The sequence below is a fragment of the Ornithodoros turicata genome, chromosome 4 (assembly GCF_037126465.1).
Source record: "Ornithodoros turicata isolate Travis chromosome 4, ASM3712646v1, whole genome shotgun sequence".
NCBI classification, from domain to species: Eukaryota; Metazoa; Arthropoda; class Arachnida; order Ixodida; family Argasidae; genus Ornithodoros; species Ornithodoros turicata.
The window spans coordinates 55,785,789-55,808,404 of NC_088204.1; the positions used below are offsets into that span (position 1 = coordinate 55,785,789).

The 22,616-nt window shown below is 44.7% G+C and overlaps 1 long non-coding RNA gene across 5 annotated transcripts; it reads left to right on the forward strand.

The window, feature by feature from the left end:
• Positions 1-118: 118 nt before the first annotated feature.
• Positions 119-22,398, forward strand: LOC135391592 (uncharacterized). 5 transcript variants are annotated; one of them, XR_010422055.1, is made up of 5 exons: positions 119-246; positions 7,592-10,803; positions 12,205-12,399; positions 18,717-18,782; positions 22,046-22,398. It is a non-coding gene; the product is annotated as an uncharacterized LOC135391592 (long non-coding RNA). The 5 variants fall into 5 exon arrangements; XR_010422056.1 differs by lacking the exon at positions 18,717-18,782; XR_010422057.1 differs by lacking the exons at positions 18,717-18,782; positions 22,046-22,398 and having other exon boundaries at positions 7,592-10,278; positions 10,518-10,803; positions 12,205-13,007.
• The last annotated feature ends 218 nt before the right edge of the window (positions 22,399-22,616 follow it).

Consider the following 22,616-nt stretch of genomic DNA (forward strand, 5'->3'; position numbering starts at 1 on the left):
GGGAAATCACACATATTCAAGATAGGAGAAGCTTTAGTTCGACCCTGGGAACGAGGCTATGTGCCGCTTGCGTTGGCATATAGTGCATCACTGGCTATTCTGTCCCCGTGCCGTTTGAGGGAGATGATGATGATGATGATGATGCTCATGGCCATGCCCTTTGTAAAGAGTGGACGTCGCAGTTCTTTCTGCAAGCATCGCTTGTTGTCAAATGGTCAAGTGAGCCCAGTTTTAATATTAAACAGGGTAAGTCTGTCACTTGTTCCTACCTCGTTCATCTCGTCAAGTAAGCTTCCTAAGCTTCTGGGGCAGGATTTTTGCCTATTCAGAGCAGTAGTTATTTCGCAGTGACCGATCGAAGTAGCCGTGGGTCGTGGACCAGTCTGCTCGTCTGTGCTCCAATCTTTCACATATTTATTTCTCGAATAAGGTTCATTAATTGCATTTATCCTGTTCATCGGGTCCAAAGGAACATCTTGGGAGGGATTCGTACCATTCCGAGCAGTAGTTATTTCGCAGTGGTCGATCGAAGTAGCCGTGGGTCGTGGACCAGTCTGCTCGTCTGTGCTCCAATCTTTCACATATTTATTTCTCGAATAAGGTCGATTAATTGCATTTATCCTGTTCATCGGGTCCAAATGAACATCTGGGGAGGGATTCGTACCATTCCGAGCAGTAGTTATTTCGCAGTGATCGATCGAAGTAGCCGTGGGTCGTGGACCAGTCTGCTCGTCTGTGCTCCTATCTTTCACATATTTATTTTTCGAATAAGGTCGATTAATTGCATTTATCCTGTTCATCGGGTCCAAATGAACATCTGGGGAGGGATTCGTACCATTCCGAGCAGTAGTTATTTCGCAGTGATCGATCGAAGTAGCCGTGGGTCGTGGACCAGTCTGCTCGTCTGTGCTCCAATCTTTCACATATTTATTTCTCGAATAAGGTCGATTAATTGCATTTATCCTGTTCACCGGGTCCAAAGGAACATCTGGGGAGGGATTCGTACCATTCCGAGCAGTAGTTATTTCGCAGTGATCGATCGAAGTAGCCGTGGGTCGTGGACCAGTCTGCTCGTCTGTGCTCCAATCTTTCACATATTTATTTCTCGAATAAGGTCGATTAATTGCATTTATCCTGTTCACCGGGTCCAAAGGAACATCTGGGGAGGGATTCGTACCATTCCGAGCAGTAGTTATTTCGCAGTGATCGATCGAAGTAGCCGTGGGTCGTGGACCAGTCTGCTCGTCTGTGCTCCTATCTTTCACATATTTATTTTTCGAATAAGGTCGATTAATTGCATTTATCCTGTTCATCGGGTCCAAATGAACATCTGGGGAGGGATTCGTACCATTCCGAGCAGTAGTTATTTCGCAGTGATCGATCGAAGTAGCCGTGGGTCGTGGACCAGTCTGCTCGTCTGTGCTCCAATCTTTCACATATTTATTTCTCGAATAAGGTCGATTAATTGCATTTATCCTGTTCACCGGGTCCAAAGGAACATCTGGGGAGGGATTCGTACCATTCCGAGCAGTAGTTATTTCGCAGTGATCGATCGAAGTAGCCGTGGGTCGTGGACCAGTCTGCTCGTCTGTGCTCCAATCTTTCACATATTTATTTCTCGAATAAGGTCGATTAATTGCATTTATCCTGTTCACCGGGTCCAAAGGAACATCTGGGGAGGGATTCGTACCATTCCGAGCAGTAGTTATTTCGCAGTGATCGATCGAAGTAGCCGTGGGTCGTGGACCAGTCTGCTCGTCTGTGCTCCAATCTTTCACATATTTATTTCTCGAATAAGGTCGATTAATTGCATTTATCCTGTTCACCGGGTCCAAAGGAACATCTGGGGAGGGATTCGTACCATTCCGAGCAGTAGTTATTTCGCAGTGATCGATCGAAGTAGCCGTGGGTCGTGGACCAGTCTGCTCGTCTGTGCTCCAATCTTTCACATATTTATTTCTCGAATAAGGTCGATTAATTGCATTTATCCTGTTCACCGGGTCCAAAGGAACATCTGGGGAGGGATTCGTACCATTCCGAGCAGTAGTTATTTCGCAGTGATCGATCGAAGTAGCCGTGGGTCGTGGACCAGTCTGCTCGTCTGTGCTCCAATCTTTCACATATTTATTTCTCGAATAAGGTCGATTAATTGCATTTATCCTGTTCACCGGGTCCAAATGAACATCTGGGGAGGGATTCGTACCATTCCGAGCAGTAGTTATTTCGCAGTGATCGATCGAAGTAGCCGTGGGTCGTGGACCAGTCTGCTCGTCTGTGCTCCAATCTTTCACATATTTATTTCTCGAATAAGGTCGATTAATTGCATTTATCCTGTTCACCGGGTCCAAAGGAACATCTGGGGAGGGATTCGTACCATTCCGAGCAGTAGTTATTTCGCAGTGATCGATCGAAGTAGCCGTGGGTCGTGGACCAGTCTGCTCGTCTGTGCTCCAATCTTTCACATATTTATTTCTCGAATAAGGTCGATTAATTGCATTTATCCTGTTCACCGGGTCCAAATGAACATCTGGGGAGGGATTCGTACCATTCCGAGCAGTAGTTATTTCGCAGTGATCGATCGAAGTAGCCGTGGGTCGTGGACCAGTCTGCTCGTCTGTGCTCCAATCTTTCACATATTTATTTTTCGAATAAGGTCGATTAATTGCATTTATCCTGTTCATCGGGTCCAAATGAACATCTGGGGAGGGATTCGTACCATTCCGAGCAGTAGTTATTTCGCAGTGATCGATCGAAGTAGCCGTGGGTCGTGGACCAGTCTGCTCGTCTGTGCTCCAATCTTTCACATATTTATTTCTCGAATAAGGTCGATTAATTGCATTTATCCTGTTCACCGGGTCCAAATGAACATCTGGGGAGGGATTCGTACCATTCCGAGCAGTAGTTATTTCGCAGTGATCGATCGAAGTAGCCGTGGGTCGTGGACCAGTCTGCTCGTCTGTGCTCCAATCTTTCACATATTTATTTTTCGAATAAGGTCGATTAATTGCATTTATCCTGTTCATCGGGTCCAAATGAACATCTGGGGAGGGATTCGTACCATTCCGAGCAGTAGTTATTTCGCAGTGATCGATCGAAGTAGCCGTGGGTCGTGGACCAGTCTGCTCGTCTGTGCTCCAATCTTTCACATATTTATTTCTCGAATAAGGTCGATTAATTGCATTTATCCTGTTCACCGGGTCCAAATGAACATCTGGGGAGGGATTCGTACCATTCCGAGCAGTAGTTATTTCGCAGTGATCGATCGAAGTAGCCGTGGGTCGTGGACCAGTCTGCTCGTCTGTGCTCCAATCTTTCACATATTTATTTTTCGAATAAGGTCGATTAATTGCATTTATCCTGTTCATCGGGTCCAAATGAACATCTGGGGAGGGATTCGTACCATTCCGAGCAGTAGTTATTTCGCAGTGATCGATCGAAGTAGCCGTGGGTCGTGGACCAGTCTGCTCGTCTGTGCTCCAATCTTTCACATATTTATTTCTCGAATAAGGTCGATTAATTGCATTTATCCTGTTCACCGGGTCCAAAGGAACATCTGGGGAGGGATTCGTACCATTCCGAGCAGTAGTTATTTCGCAGTGATCGATCGAAGTAGCCGTGGGTCGTGGACCAGTCTGCTCGTCTGTGCTCCAATCTTTCACATATTTATTTCTCGAATAAGGTCGATTAATTGCATTTATCCTGTTCACCGGGTCCAAATGAACATCTGGGGAGGGATTCGTACCATTCCGAGCAGTAGTTATTTCGCAGTGATCGATCGAAGTAGCCGTGGGTCGTGGACCAGTCTGCTCGTCTGTGCTCCAATCTTTCACATATTTATTTTTCGAATAAGGTCGATTAATTGCATTTATCCTGTTCATCGGGTCCAAATGAACATCTGGGGAGGGATTCGTACCATTCCGAGCAGTAGTTATTTCGCAGTGATCGATCGAAGTAGCCGTGGGTCGTGGACCAGTCTGCTCGTCTGTGCTCCAATCTTTCACATATTTATTTCTCGAATAAGGTCGATTAATTGCATTTATCCTGTTCACCGGGTCCAAATGAACATCTGGGGAGGGATTCGTACCATTCCGAGCAGTAGTTATTTCGCAGTGATCGATCGAAGTAGCCGTGGGTCGTGGACCAGTCTGCTCGTCTGTGCTCCAATCTTTCACATATTTATTTTTCGAATAAGGTCGATTAATTGCATTTATCCTGTTCATCGGGTCCAAATGAACATCTGGGGAGGGATTCGTACCATTCCGAGCAGTAGTTATTTCGCAGTGATCGATCGAAGTAGCCGTGGGTCGTGGACCAGTCTGCTCGTCTGTGCTCCAATCTTTCACATATTTATTTCTCGAATAAGGTCGATTAATTGCATTTATCCTGTTCACCGGGTCCAAAGGAACATCTGGGGAGGGATTCGTACCATTCCGAGCAGTAGTTATTTCGCAGTGATCGATCGAAGTAGCCGTGGGTCGTGGACCAGTCTGCTCGTCTGTGCTCCAATCTTTCACATATTTATTTCTCGAATAAGGTCGATTAATTGCATTTATCCTGTTCACCGGGTCCAAATGAACATCTGGGGAGGGATTCGTACCATTCCGAGCAGTAGTTATTTCGCAGTGATTGACCGAAGTAGCCGTGGGTCGGCGACCAGTCTGCTCGTCTGTGCTCCAATCTTTCACATATTTATTTCTCGAATAAGGTCGATTAATTGCATTTATCCTGTTCACCGGGTCCAAATGAACATCTGGGGAGGGATTCGTACCATTCCGAGCAGTAGTTATTTCGCAGTGATCGATCGAAGTAGCCGTGGGTCGTGGACCAGTCTGCTCGTCTGTGCTCCAATCTTTCACATATTTATTTCTCGAATAAGGTCGATTAATTGCATTTATCCTGTTCACCGGGTCCAAAGGAACATCTGGGGAGGGATTCGTACCATTCCGAGCAGTAGTTATTTCGCAGTGATCGATCGAAGTAGCCGTGGGTCGTGGACCAGTCTGCTCGTCTGTGCTCCAATCTTTCACATATTTATTTTTCGAATAAGGTCGATTAATTGCATTTATCCTGTTCATCGGGTCCAAATGAACATCTGGGGAGGGATTCGTACCATTCCGAGCAGTAGTTATTTCGCAGTGATCGATCGAAGTAGCCGTGGGTCGTGGACCAGTCTGCTCGTCTGTGCTCCAATCTTTCACATATTTATTTCTCGAATAAGGTCGATTAATTGCATTTATCCTGTTCACCGGGTCCAAATGAACATCTGGGGAGGGATTCGTACCATTCCGAGCAGTAGTTATTTCGCAGTGATCGATCGAAGTAGCCGTGGGTCGTGGACCAGTCTGCTCGTCTGTGCTCCAATCTTTCACATATTTATTTTTCGAATAAGGTCGATTAATTGCATTTATCCTGTTCATCGGGTCCAAATGAACATCTGGGGAGGGATTCGTACCATTCCGAGCAGTAGTTATTTCGCAGTGATCGATCGAAGTAGCCGTGGGTCGTGGACCAGTCTGCTCGTCTGTGCTCCAATCTTTCACATATTTATTTCTCGAATAAGGTCGATTAATTGCATTTATCCTGTTCACCGGGTCCAAAGGAACATCTGGGGAGGGATTCGTACCATTCCGAGCAGTAGTTATTTCGCAGTGATCGATCGAAGTAGCCGTGGGTCGTGGACCAGTCTGCTCGTCTGTGCTCCAATCTTTCACATATTTATTTCTCGAATAAGGTCGATTAATTGCATTTATCCTGTTCACCGGGTCCAAATGAACATCTGGGGAGGGATTCGTACCATTCCGAGCAGTAGTTATTTCGCAGTGATCGATCGAAGTAGCCGTGGGTCGTGGACCAGTCTGCTCGTCTGTGCTCCAATCTTTCACATATTTATTTTTCGAATAAGGTCGATTAATTGCATTTATCCTGTTCATCGGGTCCAAAGGAACATCTGGGGAGGGATTCGTACCATTCCGAGCAGTAGTTATTTCGCAGTGATCGATCGAAGTAGCCGTGGGTCGTGGACCAGTCTGCTCGTCTGTGCTCCAATCTTTCACATATTTATTTTCGAATAAGGTCGATTAATTGCATTTATCCTGTTCATCGGGTCCAAAGGAACATCTGGGGAGGGATTCGTACCATTCCGAGCAGTAGTTATTTCGCAGTGGTCGATCGAAGTAGCCGTGGGTCGTGGACCAGTCTGCTCGTCTGTGCTCCAATCTTTCACATATTTATTTCTCGAATAAGGTCCATTAATTGCATTTATTATGTTCATCAGGCCAAGATGAAAACCTGGGGCATATTCGTCCCATTCCGAGTTATAGTTATTTCCGATATGTATAGTTATATCCCGAGTATGTAGGCTCATATGTAGGCATCTACTTCGCAGGCTCGTTCACTCCAGCCTTTACCCTCTCTCGGACGTGTTTTTGTGTCTGTGTGGACCCAACCTTGCGAATGCATCCTGTTCAACGGTGTGGAATGAGAATCTGGGGATAGATTTCTCCCATTCGGAGTGGTAATGTAGAAGTGGTCTTTTTCGCGTTTTTCGCACATTCCTCCAAAATCGCGAATTTAAATTCTTGTGAATAACTCTGGCCATATGAGGGCGAAAATCGTGCCGAGTTCTACGCTATACCGTAGACCTTCACCACCTTGAACCTTTCTAGTCTATGCAACGGAGGCAGTTTAAGCAAGCCACAGAACATTGTTTTAGTCCATCATGCAAGAAGCAAAGAAATGGAAAATGATCACGCTTTTGTTACTTCTACAAATGCATTGCACTGTACATGTATATACTATGATACCACAAAGCTGCAACATGCCTTTCCCAGTCTTCTCAAAACCAGCTTGTATGATAGTACGACATCTCAACCGAACTGTTCAGTACCCTGAGTGACAACGAATGAGAACTGCTAAAATTAACTGGCTGTCCTGCAGTACTATAGCCTCCTACATGGTCCCTAAAGGCCATTGTGCAGGACCTTTTCTCCCATGTCTGTGAGGAGAATAAACGGATTGACGTAGAACGCCGCCACCTCCGTGAACAACGAATGTCTTATTATGTGCTGAAATATGCCAGAGTATTGACCGCGACACAATATGCAAGAGCTAAACACTCCCAGAAACCTGTGTCACGAATTTAAGTTCTCGCAAATCACCTCAAGCCAGCATTGCAAGAAAACGCGCTGATATTTTCCACACGAAGGAAAAACGAAACACTTCTACAGTATTTATTTTACGATGGCCTCTCAGACGATGCAAAGGCCCCGTCGGAGGTCCGTCCCCCCGCCTGTTGCCTAATGTTTCACATTTCTCTCCAGAATATAGTCGATTAATTGTGGCCCTATTCTCGTCAAAGTCGTCAAAATCGTTACTTATGTAACCGTGGTCGATTACTTTGTGTCTTTGCCTGTCATTGGTCATTGCATGAAGAAGGCGTGTCGACCAATGACAAAAAGACACACAAAGTAATCGAGGTTGATTACTTTGACGAGAATAGGGCCCCTGATCCTATTGAACGGGTGAATCAATGTAGTAAAGGGGGCTTCATTCCAATTGAGTGTAGTATTTATGTTATCTTCCTCTGTTTCAGGATGTACAAGTCATGCCTGGGAACCATCCTCTCATAGCATGTTAGAGTCAAGAACCCTCCCCTTCCTTTTGACCGGTGCCCCAAGAGGAAACGAGCAGAGATTTGATCCAATTGAATTAAGTACTTGTTATGTTGCCCTGTTGCAGGATCTATACAGCCATATGTGGGACGCATCTTCCATTGTTTGCCCTGACTTAATCTTTCCTCAGAATAAATGCAAGTAAACACATACTCTGTGTAAGAATGCCTTGTTCAACACCAGAAAGAATACCTTCTTTAAGACCAAAAACAAATTTGCTTCATTTTACAAGTGATTTATTTCCAATGGCCTCTTGCCTGTGTTCAAGACACACTGAAGGCACATCTTACATTCAAACGAAATATTGCTTTGCACAGCTAATGTAACATATTCCTTGTTGTTGCCTGCAATAACCTTGCAAGCAAGAAACATGTTTTGTTGTTGTTTATATGACTGAGCTTAAAAACAAGTCTGTAATTGGGCATCATAAATAATGCTGCTTATATATTCATTTTACACATATGTCTTTCAAGGTACCTCTAGTTGTCAGTACCCAGACATTCGCTGAAATATCCAGTCTTGCTATTTCAACCTTCATCATCCACAGACGCATTTGCATCCAAAGTGGCACCTTCATATCCCAGTTTCACATGTTGTCCGAGAACTTTCATACGTGCAGACAGAGCTTGTTGTGCTTGCTGACTCCTCTTAGGTCTCTTCAAGCTTCCTCACATCTTGTCTTTCAATGCGTGTGCGTGACATCGTTTGTTTTTCCAGTGCTTCCTGCATCCCGTCTGTTGTTTCAGCCTTCCTGAAACCATGTCAATGACTAAGAGATACAACATGTTTGTATGTGGAAAAGTTCACAGGATCCTCGCTTGACATTTTTGCAATGCTACGCTTGCTATTCAGTGTTTGCTTTTCCTGGGTATCCCATGGCCTTCCCCAAACGCGACCACACATTTCAGCTCTCGTTGATGTCGGGCATTCATGATGGGGCACAGTCTAATGATGCCATCTTCCCTCCCTTCTTATGCCTCTTACATTTTGTTTATGACTGTGCTGAGAACATCAACCACAAAGTTGTAGATTTCGTCGGGTGCTTGAGCCTTTGGGCTTGAACTTGCATTGCGAGCACTTGGCTACTGCTGCAGTAAGCGAAGAGTCGAACTGCCTTTCTAACGTTCACTGTATAATACCCCAAAAACAGAATCACATGGCGCGCTGATGGCACACACTATACGCCCTTTCTTCGTCTTTCCCCAACAGCTACCATCTCTGTGTGTTTTGCCATGGATGGCACCTTTCCAGCCTTTGCATGTTTTTATGAAACGCCTCCACATTAATGGTGCATCACCGTGCACCAAGAGAAATTCAGGATGTGGAGTCTCGTCACTGCAATGATGCTTGCAGGCTGTTTTTATCTCCTATGCAGTGTTCTGTTTCACTATTGTAGCCTCTTGCAGCCATATCCATTCATTTGTACGGAGAGCTTGAGAGATCTGTTTTATGTGCTAACATTCACTTTGTACTGTTCCACTGTCTTTATGATGCAGTAGAATAATCTGGAGCTTCATCATGTTCCATAAGGCAAAGTAATTTTTAGCCTTGCACGTCCTGTAACTTATTTTTAAGCTTTGTCATACCAACAACAACAAGACATCTTTGCCTAACAAGGACACAGGTGTAGCACACAATATCATGGCATCAAATGTCACCACAATTGTGGCTACTATTTCAGTAGCACACTGCCTTCCAGGCATATATATGGTACAAATGCACACACAGTATCCAGACTACAAAGAAATTCTTTTCCTTTTTTTTTTCAATGCTTCTGCAATGTTTTCAGCTGTTTCCTTTACTCCCCAAATCGTGCTTAAACTACTACTTCTGTGACGAACTTGTAGTACAGTGCTGACTTCTGTGTACAGTAAAACCCCCAGTGTACAGTGAAACCTCTAATTACAGAGATCCCCTCAGGTCACACGCCTCCGTTTGACCGGACAGCAGCCATTGCCTAGGAAGTAGTATTTAGCATCTCTTATGGACGTCCGTTCTATGAGCAACTTCCTTTCATCTACAGAAACACCAGACATTGACTGTTTGTACTAGACAGATCTCACCACATTCCACATTTCTTTTTTTGCACCATTGCATGATTTTCCATAAACACAATACAACTAGGCTTTCCAGTGTTCTGTGTTTATATTTTCCGAGGTGGCATAAGATAGGGCGAAGAAAATTGACACAGAGAAGTTATCCTATTATTTCATTATGTTATTAGACAATTCAATGTTGTACCACTGTAATTTGGTTTGGTGTTCATTTTTGCTGTGTTTCGGGAGATCTCAAAAATTCTAAACACTGGAAACCCTAAATACAACACATACAGTACCCACATACAATGAGTAGATACACAAGGACCAGTACAGCATCTGCCATTCTTTTACTTTTTATGTTTCTTTTCTCTATGCTTAATGCAAATGTTTTTTACAGATGATGGACGAAAGTGTACTCATCATGAGGGTCAATCATTTCCTTCATTCCTATGACCTTCTGGCAGCCAAGGACACTTGGCCACTTCACACATTACGGACGACGAACACATAAAGCAGTCCAGTGAACTTCGATGCAACTTAGCCGCAACTATAACGAATGTCTGAAGCTTGTACGCTTATGTATCAGGTCACCCCATGAAATGTTATGAAATTCTGGCACTACAAAATTAATTAAGAACACACTTGTCATCAAACAACAATGACAACACAATGGTGTGTAACAGAATTCAAAATCTAATTCCACAGTCCTGCTTTTTAGTTGTAGGGCTAAATTTTTTTACACCATATGCCGGATAAACAAGATGAGTAGGAAATATTTTCCCAGTGACGTTTCTGTAACTTCTTGCAGGTCCTCCTTGCCGCCCATAGGCAGGCATTATCTCTCTGCAGCCCACCCTTACAATTGACCTGTGCTGGGGGCTTCTTCGACTCTTCCAGCTGCTAGCAGTAGGTGTTCGCAGTGACTTTCCAGCTCAGTGGAGACAATCTCGCATGGATGATACCATGCACCCTCCACTAGGCATACAACGCCAATTTCCGCAGCTGAAGTTCGCCTTGCTGCAGTTGCTTGAAGTTGCCTTACACACACACCTTGCTGATACAACTTGCTGCAGTTTGATCTCGTTGCGTGCACAGTCTGAGTATACCTTCTTATTTCGAACTAGTGTCACAATGTTGCTGTAGCTCGTGACCTGCTTATCGCATGATACCCGTTGCATAAACCCGTGAAAGACAACATTTGGGGTGACCTTATACGTGAAGATAGTGCAGTGAACAATTGACACTGTGCATACTAGCAACCACATTAAAGAAAGATCAGTCCAAAGAAAGTGCTCAATTAGGATAATTGTATCTGTTCTGAAACTAGTGCTCTATAGGCTACGTTTCTTCTTTTTTAAATTTTCCTACACTTCCCTGTTGCTTCAGAAAGCAGGTGTAATATCTTCCAAATCTTGAGGGCATTTTCCCACATACAGTGTTAAGTGGTTAATCTTTTTCCATTTTGCACGGCAATTTTCGACGTGGCAGCGTGTTCCACCAGCAGTTTAGGCAGGTTTGACTGGAGCAGGCTGTTTGGATGTATCTAGCACACATATGTTTGACACGTCTTTTGCACTGGCATGTCAAGCGAGCCAACTTCATCAGTATACTGCTTTTAGATAGTGCTTTTGTATCTTCCAGACAGGAAAGACATTGCTTTCTTTGCCCTTGGCTAATAGCCACAGCCTTTTTACAAATCTTTTCCCCAATCTGGAGCTTGCTATGTTTATTCAAACCAACATCATAATTTTACCCAACTTAGCCCCACACCCCCCCTGATAACCTCACAAGTATTAATATATATAATTTTTGTCATTTGCGAGTTTCTCAATGTGCTTACGAGCTGGAAAGGAGCAAGAGACGTTGGGCACACTGTACTTCTCAATCCTTTCCATCTTTTTGATGCACAAAACCCTTACCATATGCTCGGAATGACAACTAATATACTGCTACTAATAATGTTAAATAGATTAATATATAAATAAATAAAAAATTAACTTAGCAATTTCCGGAGTTGCACATTGTGCACCCTAGTTTCTTGGTAAACACCACTACTTTTGCTGTGCTTGCTCTTCTGTCTGGGGATAACACTAAACACGATTCCACACTGGTCGGAAAGAACATCAAGTTACATGACTTTTTAAAAACCCTAGAGCTTTATGCATTTGCCACTGGACAGAGCATGTAAGTGACCCCATTTGTCACTTTTGCCCTCAATCACGTGCCAACATGTTTATTGGGCGGAGAGATTACTTTTTTGTCTGCGCTCTACCTCTGCATACCTGTGTGTTAGCAGTGATTCTGCAGCCTTGCTCATGGTGCCGTGCAGGGCATTTTAAAAGCATTTTGTATTCTGTAGCATAGACTTTCACATTGCTTTATCTCTTTACAGTCAAGAGCATACGAAAAGTGCAATTTGACTGATGTCGATTACCTTGAGTATTGTATGTGATACTGCCGTAACTTTTCCACTTACACGCTTTGTGTTCAACCAGATGAAGCCATCTTCATCCCATCCGAGTGTGTGTGGTGACTCTCGATGGCATCTTAGCACACATCCCAGAGCACTCACTTGCTGCGAGAGCATCAGCTCGGGATGGAGCCATGCGACATTGTGGGCCTCTTCAGGGGCCCACGGTGCCAAAGGCCTAACTTTTGCTGCGCCCAAGCATATGAACCCATCACATACGGTGAGTCCACCATGCCCTTTCTTACTGCGCTGTTAGGAATGTGCACTTTCTTTCAAGGAGGTGTTTCACAAGAAAGTTTTTTAAGTAGTCATCCATTAGGGATTCCTTTATATAGTCATCTCTGTATCACTTGTCATTACAGCGCAAGCCTGAATGTAATATGATGAGCCCTATACCTTCTGTGGTACTCCATAGGCCCCTCTCCGTGGAGGGCACCTGAATGTACCAGTGTCGGCGACATTAACACATTTCTTATGCCAGGACTGTTTGCACACAGTGCACTCTACTCTGTCTTCCTGGTTCGTCGGCAGTCTACAGTTCAGGCAGGTGTCTGCTGTCTCTGTGACACAATCCCTGCTGAGGCAGTTCCCTGTGATTGTATCGTATATGTGCCTTCTCATTTGTAGCACATCACATTCTCTATGGAAACCATCAGCGTCATTCTTACAAAATAATTCGGCGTACCAGCACACAAGCACGCCACAGCTGCTTGTATCAGTTTGGAGTGTCTGCATCACTTTGTCAAATTGCCAATGTCTTCTTCGATGTGCAAACAATTTACGTCCGTACTTCTTGCTGAGAAACTCGCACACAAGAAGTGCGGCCTTTTTTACCCTTTCCGATTCCCACGACAGTGGATCTAAGCAATAGATTGATTCCCATCCATGTCGTAACGACAATGAGGGTCCAGTGCGACGAATCAATGTTGTATGGTACAAAGATTGTGTGCTTGTCATAGATGTTGCTGGACGTTGTCCACCACTTATACTTTTTAACTGCGTCCACTCCTCTCGATTCTAGCATCTGAGGTGAAGTACGTAGGGCACATCGCTGTGCCGCTATACATTTCGGTCAACCTTTGGGAGGAAGCAGTCGATCACCGTATCGTAGAGCCAGCCCCTTCTGAATGTGTCAGAATCTTCACGCAAGCATTTTTCTTCTGCTTCTGAAATTTCTGTGTCAATAGACTTCAAATCCCTGAGAGTTAGGTTCGTGTGCTTGAAACCACAGAACGGTATCACTCGGTTCCTTTGAGTACCGAATGCTTACACTGAAGGAGCTGTCCGTGTTTTGTTTCTGCACATGGCTTGCTGTACGAGCTAGCCTCTTCCTCTTTTTCTTTGGCTGTGCGCCTTTCTGTAGTCTCGAACTCCGTGTCCGACAACAAAAACTTAGCGGAGCGGTCGCTTTGAGTGACACTTGTGTCACTGCCAACTGAACTGATGGCCACTACCTCACTGTCATGAGGTTGCAATACGTCATCTTCCACAGGAAATTGTTCTGGGCTCACCTCCTTAGCCCTTGTGCTGCCCTTGTTTATTGTACTTGTGGCGCTGAGCTGAGGCTGCACGCTGGCACACTTTTGCCTCATCTCTACTCTCGTCTCTTGTCCTTCCTTGGTGTTTCCAGAGTGCTCCAACACTGGAGCCTGCTTCAACAAATACTTTGTGTTTTGTCCTTCTCTCATGTCTGAAAACATCCATGTCCCTGTCGCCAGATATGCTAGGAGTGACAGGGCACTGGAACGCCCTGTCACGTTTTCGCCACGGTTGAATATTTTACTCCTACGCAGTCACAGTGATACCACTGCATGCACGTATCGCACTGCACCCACGTGCTGTGCTTTTCTTTGTTCTCACAGATGATGCACTCCTCATCCACCATGTGGCTCCGTTTCAAGCAGCCACCGACAATGGTGCAAAAGATGTGGTGGCGCATTTTTATTGTGTCACATGCTCCGAGTCCCTGTCCATATCTGTTGCCTGCAGCCACCTGTTCCGCAAACCAGCACACAATGACGCCACCACTCCCTTCCTCGCTGTGCAAGCTGTGTCGCACTACTTGAGGAGTCCAGGCACCTCCCAGGAATAGGTGCTTGAGAAAATCGGATAAGTGATCGTAAAGCAGGCTAGTCATCTCCATGTATGACACTTCATCACTTGTTGGATCGAAAAGCAAGACTGTGTCCGTGTCACGCAAGGCAACAAATATTGCCCACTTCTCGTCTCGTTTGCAATATGGAATGAAAAGCGTGTTTCTGCCTTCCATGGACTTGGTGACAAGCAGTTCTTCTGCGAGTAAGTGTGCCACATTGTCACACCTCAAAAGAGGCACCAAGTAAGCATAACTGCTTGCAACTTTGTCAAACCTTATGCTTAGCTTCATTAAAAAATGCTCAATTATTGCGTCAAAGAGGTGGCCCTTCCGAAATAACTTGTCAGATGCACTTAGCTTTGCTTCATTAGATTTGTCGATTGTATTGTCGAGAGACATGAGATCAATGAGCCTGATAGATAGGTCTGTGGGCCTCACCAAATGCGAGTACAACTTCACTACTTGTCCCTGCGTAGTTGAGGCAGATAGGTAAGGGAAGGGCAGGCTCGTAATTTTCGGACTTCACCATCCCGCATTCCCTGTCTCTCTCCTCATCAGGCATCTCCATTGCCAGAGCTGGGTGGGGGACAGTTGTTTTGTCCTGCAATGCGACGGCAGTGCTGGGCACTATGTCTTGTAAAGGTGACGCACCTGTGAGGGAATGCACCTCTTTTTCCCTTGAAGAGGGCATGCCAATTCCATTGCTGTTTGCACTTCCTTTTGCTGTGGTGCATCTACGCTTTGTTTTCCTTTTCCTTTGGTTTGACGGGCTTTCCTGTAACTGGACTGCTTTTCCATTTTTTTTGCAGCAGGGAGAAAGCGGCATTTCATTTCGGGTACGCCTTGTGTGGTGCCCTCCGTTATCAAAACCTCACACTCTGCTAGCAGTGTATCTATGGCCAAGGCAATATTCTGCCTAACGTCTCAGATACACTTCAATGTCCAGGTAGGATGCTAGTTTCTTCAGTTTGTCCTTTGTGCTCATCTCCCAGGCATCTACATTAGCAGTTTCTACTGCACTTTCTGCGTCTGGATTGTAGTATACTGTCAACCCTGGGGACTTGCATGATGGAGGTCGCTCCTCAGAGCGTGGCACGCATCTACTGTGTACCTTGTGAATGTGCTTGCATAAGGGGTTGACATCCTTACAGCTGCAAGAATACATGTGTGCACAGAGGTCAGTGCACACTTTGCTCGAGCAACGCTGGTAACAAAGATCCTCTGTGCACGGCCCAATGTCTTTGTGCGCCACTACTTCGTAGGGGTTGCTCCCTGTTTGGGATTTCACGTGCCATGCAGAATGACCTATTCTTGTGACATCGTCATCAGAAATTTGCATTCCCCGTTTGTGGCGTGCATTATCTCTCCTTCCTGGGACCCCAGGTTGTTGTGGGAGGTTGGATACCAAATGCCTCCTGTGCTCATGATACCAATCCCGTTCAACATCCAGTAGTGCTGCAACGAGCCTTTCAATTTCTTACGTTGGACTTCCTCTCGAGGTACTTTCGCTTCAACACGCTGTGGAAGCTCTCAGTGTGATTATTTGTGTCCGTGCAAGCATGTGGGAACATCTCGGCACATAGCCCACTCGTCTACTCTGCCTTAGATACTCACACTCAAAGTAGTTGGCAAAGTTCTCGTCCACTTGCCTCACGTCGTGGAGAAACGACGTAGAAAGTTCCGCAAACTTTTCTCATTTTTTTCTCGCAAGAGAGCATCTAGCAGTCTCAAGATTTCACCTTTTGTACCTTTGCTCTTGTGCTTCCTTGCTGTGACATTCAGCTTTCTGTGCCATGCATTTTTAATGTGGTAGTGGCACAAAATGTGCTTTATTTCCTGACCCTTGAAAACACTTCTGAGTGCCTTCATGTAGCTGCGCTCATCATCTGTCATCACGGCATTGAAGACAAGACCTGGGCACTTCCTCTTCACAGCGGCAAAAAACATACCCATGGTTTTTGTTGTCATTCTATTGCTAATAAAATGAGCTACAGGGTATCCTCTTCCGCGCTCGTCAAGTACAACAACGTTTAGCAGGTGAAATTTGTACATATTGGTTCCATGTGTGTAATCCATGCACACAATAGGGTTTGCACAACTCATCAAATGTCTCTCTGTTCGTTTGACATTATTCCCAGTAGGAACAGGTCCCTGTTACATGAATGGAATTTCACGTCCTTCATGCCACAGAAATCAACTCCATCTTTCCCTTGTGCTTTGTACAGAATGAAGGGATTGTGGCCCTGCTGACTGAAGAACTTCACTGAGAGGGCAAGCGACTGCGCATCTTCTCGATGTCGCTGCGCTGCAAGGCGTGCACGGTACGCAGCCTGGTTAATCTGTTTCTGTGTTATGTATACACGTCTGTCACGGCTTGATACACGCTGCCTGGACCCCAGTGATGACACCGGCAGAGTCACTTTCTTGAACACCACTCTTGAAGGAACTCCTACAGCAATTTGAGTTTTTATCCACCTTTGTACTCCACGTGATTGGCGCAGGTGTTTCCTGTTTGAATCGCTCAGTTTGTGACTGTGTGTCACAATGTAGTTAACTCTAATGCCATCTCTGTGTCTTGTTACATTCATCTTTGATATGCATGGGCTGCTACTAGCAACTGTTCCTTTTACGTTCCTGCGCATGGTTTTTCGCTCAGTCACACAAGCTTGTGTCTGGCAGACATAATGCAGGTAACGTACCTGTGGCTTATGCCCTTCTGTGGCATGTGCTGTGTCAGACTGCCTCAGGAAAGTGGCATGCACCTTTGAGGCTTGTGTTGTGGAAGAGTGCTTCAGGGAAGCACTATGCCCTTCTGAAGCATCAGGCTCCAGGCAAGTGGCGTGCCCATCTGAAGCACGAAGCTCCAGGAAAGCGGTGTGCCCATCTGAAGCACGAGGCTTCAGGAAAGCGGTGTGCCCATCTGAAGCACGAGGCTTCAGGAAAGCGGTGTGCCCATCTGAAGCACGAGGCTTCAGGCAAGCGGCGTGCCCATCTGAAGCACGAAGCTCCAGGCATGTGGCGTGCCCATCTGAAGCACGAGGCTCCAGGCAAGTGGCGTGCCCATCTGTAGCATGAGGCTCCAGGCAAGCTGTGTGTCCCTCCGAAGCACGTTTTGTAGTACGCTGCTTCTGGTAACCACTATTCCTTTTGGTGTCGTGTTTCTTTATGGACTGCTTAATATAGGCATAACCACACTTATCTTCCTCGCTTTCCTTCACTTCTCGAAGGCTGCCAAGGCTATCAAAGGGTGGGTTTCAGTTTTTACGTTCAACTTATGACAACGCAAGGTATGTTCTGCCAGCCTGCTTGCATGGTAGAATTTCATATTGCATTCCGATACTGTACATTGCCACTTTCCGATCTTGCTGTGCTCTTTTCTTCTGCAGACTCTGCTGAGATGTCTCTGAAGATTGTGCTTAGAGGCAAACTTGCCTTGGCAGCGTGGACAATTGTACAGTCGCATTCTGGGCACCCAGACTTCTGAGACTAGCGCTTATTTCAATGCAAAGTGTTTGATCACAGAGAAGAAAACAGAGACATTAATTCCAGAACTTTGACAGAGTAACTTTATTGCACCTTTGCTGCTGCCTTTTCAGCACCTCTGAATCTCCCAGAGCTTCTGTGCCAGCACCAGAAGTATCTGTAAAGAAAGTGTCAAGTGCTCTAATAATCTGGGATTGTGAGACTGCGCAACAGCTAATGCAAAGCACATTTCTCCCTTGTTTGTGCAGGAGTGCTAACTCAGGTTGACCCATTGGACCATGTTTGATAAATGTGTTCCAAAACTTCGTTCCAACTGATTAAGGGGAACCATTTTAACATCACACAGATCATATAAATACCTAGGTCTTCTAGCACACCCTCACTTGGGTGACTCATATCACTTGCGTTAAAAAAGGCCTGTCACACTTTACGCTGTCTCAAATGGTGCCCTTCTGCTCCACTGCACAACATAATCAAATACAATCAAATTAATAATCGAAGACATAACAGCATTTTTGCACACGAAATACATTTGTTGCAATTCATTCTTTAGTTCATATTGTTCTCTCATAACATGCCTCTCATATCATACCTGCAGTCTAGAGTTCACTAAAATAATGTTTTGAAATTCCTGTTTGACAGCCCACTTATATCTACTAAAAGGCCAAATTCATTTAGTAGTCGTGGCATCTGATAAGTTATACTTTTGTGTGCCAATTGGAGTTGTACAATCTTGGGTGGAACCATTGAATCTGGTTCCTAGTACAATAAGACTGTCTCTAATGTGAGGGTAGCCATAGGCAAAACCTTTGTTTGTTATTGCATTCGCAGACGTTTGTATCAGTGGAAATTAACTTTTACGATTCCATACTTCTGGAAATATGCTTTATGTGATTGGTTCTGTTTCAAGTTTTTGATAGCGTGTATATATTGCTTTTGGATTTTTCCATTGAGTGCAGGTTCTATAGACCGCACGAGATAAGACAAGGAAGGCCTATGGGCAAAGCAAGATGGGAATAACAGAGGTAGGAAAAAAAAAAACACATTACACACAGGGTTCCCGGTCTTCGGTATTTACCAAAAAGCAACGATAAGCGTATGCCGGTAAATTTTTTACAAGTTTGGCAGAAATAATTATTCACTGATTGCCGAAAAGCTGACTTCAAATGTCATGATTGCATTTCCTGTTCCTTCACCCTGAACTGGTTGGCAGCAGACAGTGGACCTTAGGTCGTTCTTGAAAGAACAGATATTTTGTCGTTAGCTTCTCACACAGTCTTAATGTTGCCAATAATCAGGTTCCAGGCCAGCCCTGTTCGGTCAGGAAGCAGTGATGGGCAGTACTTGAAGTACCAAGTACTCAAGCAGGAAGAGAGTTGCCTCAGGACAGGAGGCTCCTGTCCTGAAAAATCACAAAAGTCTATAAAAAAAATGCACTCTACTAAAAGCACTAAAGTGATGGCAAGAAAACGAAAACACACAGATAGCGCTATCTGTGTGTTTTTGTCTTCTTGCCATCACTTTAGCACTTTTAGTGGGATGCAGTACCAACAGTCCCAGTCTGACATTTTACCATTTGCTTTTAGAGAGCATATTTGTTGAAGTGAATATTTTGTTGAGTGGCTTGAAATGTTGAGACAGTATCATTTCTACTATGATGTAAAACGAACGGAATGCAAAGACACACACACATTATGACAGAGCTACCGGCACCACAATGACTTGGTCAGTTGTCATTTCAGTTCTCCCAAAGCAGGGTTCTATGCTTTTTTTTTATATTGTTTCCTCCGTATAAACATGAAGGCTTGGATTGTGCTTCATTCTTTTTAAGTTTCTTCGTATTCTTTTTTAAACATGTTGTATTTCAAAAAGTAGCTAGGAATGCCCAGAAATATATAGTCTCTGTTGGCTTGTACTTTTTTTCCCTTAAAATTTCCCAGCCTGTTATAGCAGAAGATTAGTACCGGAACAGCACACTAGGCGGGTGATCTTGATCAGTCAGTGTATAATACCCCTGTCACACGGGCATTTCGATCCTTCTCGAATCCGATCTGCATCGAACTTCCCGAGCACGCTCGAGTTTTGACGCTGCTACACGGCCAGTTTCAATGCGCATTGAATGGTTGACCTGTGCAAATGAATAAACGGAACTCACTAATTTTGCGTTTCCTATATAACAGCGATATTAGTGGTAATTTATCGTATACGATGTAAGCATCATTTGTAGCTTCGCGCGCATGTCCGTCTTAAGTTATAACGGTTCACCGGGGTCGAGGATACAAATGGCGGCCGTCGAGCAGTCTTGAAATTCTCAATCCTGTTATGGGAACTGTCTTGAGTCAAGCAGGATCAAAGTTCGATCCTGCTTGGAAGCGGCCATGTAGCACCATCCGATCTGCATTGGGTTCAAGCAGGTTCGGTCGAGCAGGATCGAAAATGCCCGTGTGACAGGGGTATAATACCATTTTGCATAATCACAGCACAGCTGGCTAATTACCTCTCTACATGTAACTGCAAATTATGCCTACTGATTAAGTTTGTATTCATGGGTTAGCACTTAACTTGTGACTTTATGGCGTCAGAGCATTTTTTCAAGAATGCTCGCTAAAGTTTTGCAAAAAAAAACAAGCAAGACACAGATATTAAACAGCGAAATGCAAAGTGATACAAATTGGCAATGGACTTGATGAGTACGTGAAGTACTTTACCTAGCACTTTTTACTGTACTTGAAGTACTAATGATGCCAGGTACTTTAATTTAAGTATAATTTTGAGGTACTTTGCCCATCACCATCACGAAGTGCCCCAGCTAGAGCCTATAGACCATGAAGTGTATCAGTGTGAACAATTCACCTATTCCACAAACACTGAAAACTAGGACACAGTCTGACCGAAAGATTTGCCTTCTAGAAGAGAGCTCCTATGCTAATTCTTTACAGTGAAATGAGCGGTGTGCGATGTCACCTCATGCGTGCACCTCCTCCGATGTCGAACATGTACCTCAGAAAAATATTAACCCCTGATTTTAACAGTTGGCATTGTAATCTATAAAGACACACAAGGACATCAAGTGTTGGTTCTGTGTATGCATGGGGAACTCCCGTAACGTTCTTTGCCAGTTTCCATCGGGCGTCTTCATGCTTCAAAACATTAGCACTGAAGGACACTGATTTCTGATGAGCGAAATAGCCACCAAATCTCTGAAAAATTAAGCACCGAAAACCCGAAACCCTAATTGTACAGCGTTATCTTCACCCACTGGTAAGAAATTTTTACACCTAGACAATTTTCCCCGTAATAATGCAAGCTTACAGAAAACATAATTAACATGATCATCCCAGAAAAGCGACTCATGGAAAGAAACATCAAGAAACTTGACCTTATCCACTGTCTCTACCTCCTTGTTACCTATTTTCAAAGGTGGAACCAAATCGAGATGTTCCTGGTGTTTCCTGGTCTTAACATTCATAGGCGGAGAGTTTTCAATCATCCAGAGGGGACCAGGGCACAACGCCCCCTCCCATGCAGAGAGGTCAGGCAGAGTATCAGGAATTCTGTGTTATGACGTTATGAGACAACTTTTACAGGATTTTCATTATAACTCGCACGCAACAAGCGATCGATTCCTAGGATATCCCTCGAAACTTCCATCTTGAGTGTCGGGTAGACTTCCTGGAGGGTGCCTGGCCCCCCTCATGGGAACGTTCCGGGGGGCTCAGGCCCCAGAGCCCCTCGCAGTCGACGCCTATGTGAACATTAATGCCTTGCTTTACTTGAGCTTCATACGAATCATATTACATTTTATATGTCCTAAGCCTAGGTGCAGTTATTTATCCAGACCCCCACTACACCTGCCTAAAAAAACTAATAAAATTTTGCGATGTTATGCAATATTCTGTCAAAGAATGGTGGTGTCCGCATCTTGTGACCTTACACACCCCCAGGCACGAGATTCTGGGTAAATCACTGCTTAATTGGGCGGGAGGGAGCACATAGATTGATAAGGCACAATAGGTCACGACCGTGGAAAGTATGATGACAACCTTATTTGGTGATGGTGAATGGTGATCGAGTGTCATCACCAGGGAAAGTGAAAAGTGTGTCTAATCATGTGGAAGTACTGTGTATTACTTTGTACAGCGAAATATCATCTCTCAGTTGCCTGCAATGTGAAGGTGGTGATAGCCCACATTTCATTCGAACGTGTTGAAGTATGTGCTGATGCCATTGTGTCCATCATACAGGATAGATGAATCGAACTTGTTTGACTGAACTTGTGTTTACGCAGGGCTGGAGAGAGAAACTATGGGCCCCATGGGTGACCCTGGATGAGTCCTGCAGGGGCACCCCTCCTAACGTCTGTTGGTACTATAACTATCGTGCCCTGAGTTGCGTGGCCCCTGGATACCCCCCTTGCGCCGTCCCTGGGTTTGCAGTGCTGCAGATGACGGAAGAGAATGAATAATGGAAATGACATCAGGAACAAATAGGTGAAACATACAAGAGCATTGGTAAAAATTCTTTGTATTCCTGGAGACTATACCGCACTTCTGTGATACTGGTTATCTGCGGTTCATAAAAGTCAGCAAGCTATCATGAACAACACCAAGATCCCTCGTGGTTGATGTATGTGTTACTAGATGCAAGGGACATAAATAAACCATATGGTTTCTTCTCCTAGAAAAAGGTGTATCATGAGTCTTTTGAGCATGAAGCTTAGAGTATGCTCTAAGAGCACATTCAAGATCCTTTCGATGTGTTCCAGCCTCAGAACATAATTCCCATCACGCATCCAATATATTGGCTTGACCTGTCACAGAGAAATTAACCGTTACATTGTGGTCACAACATTGTATTCC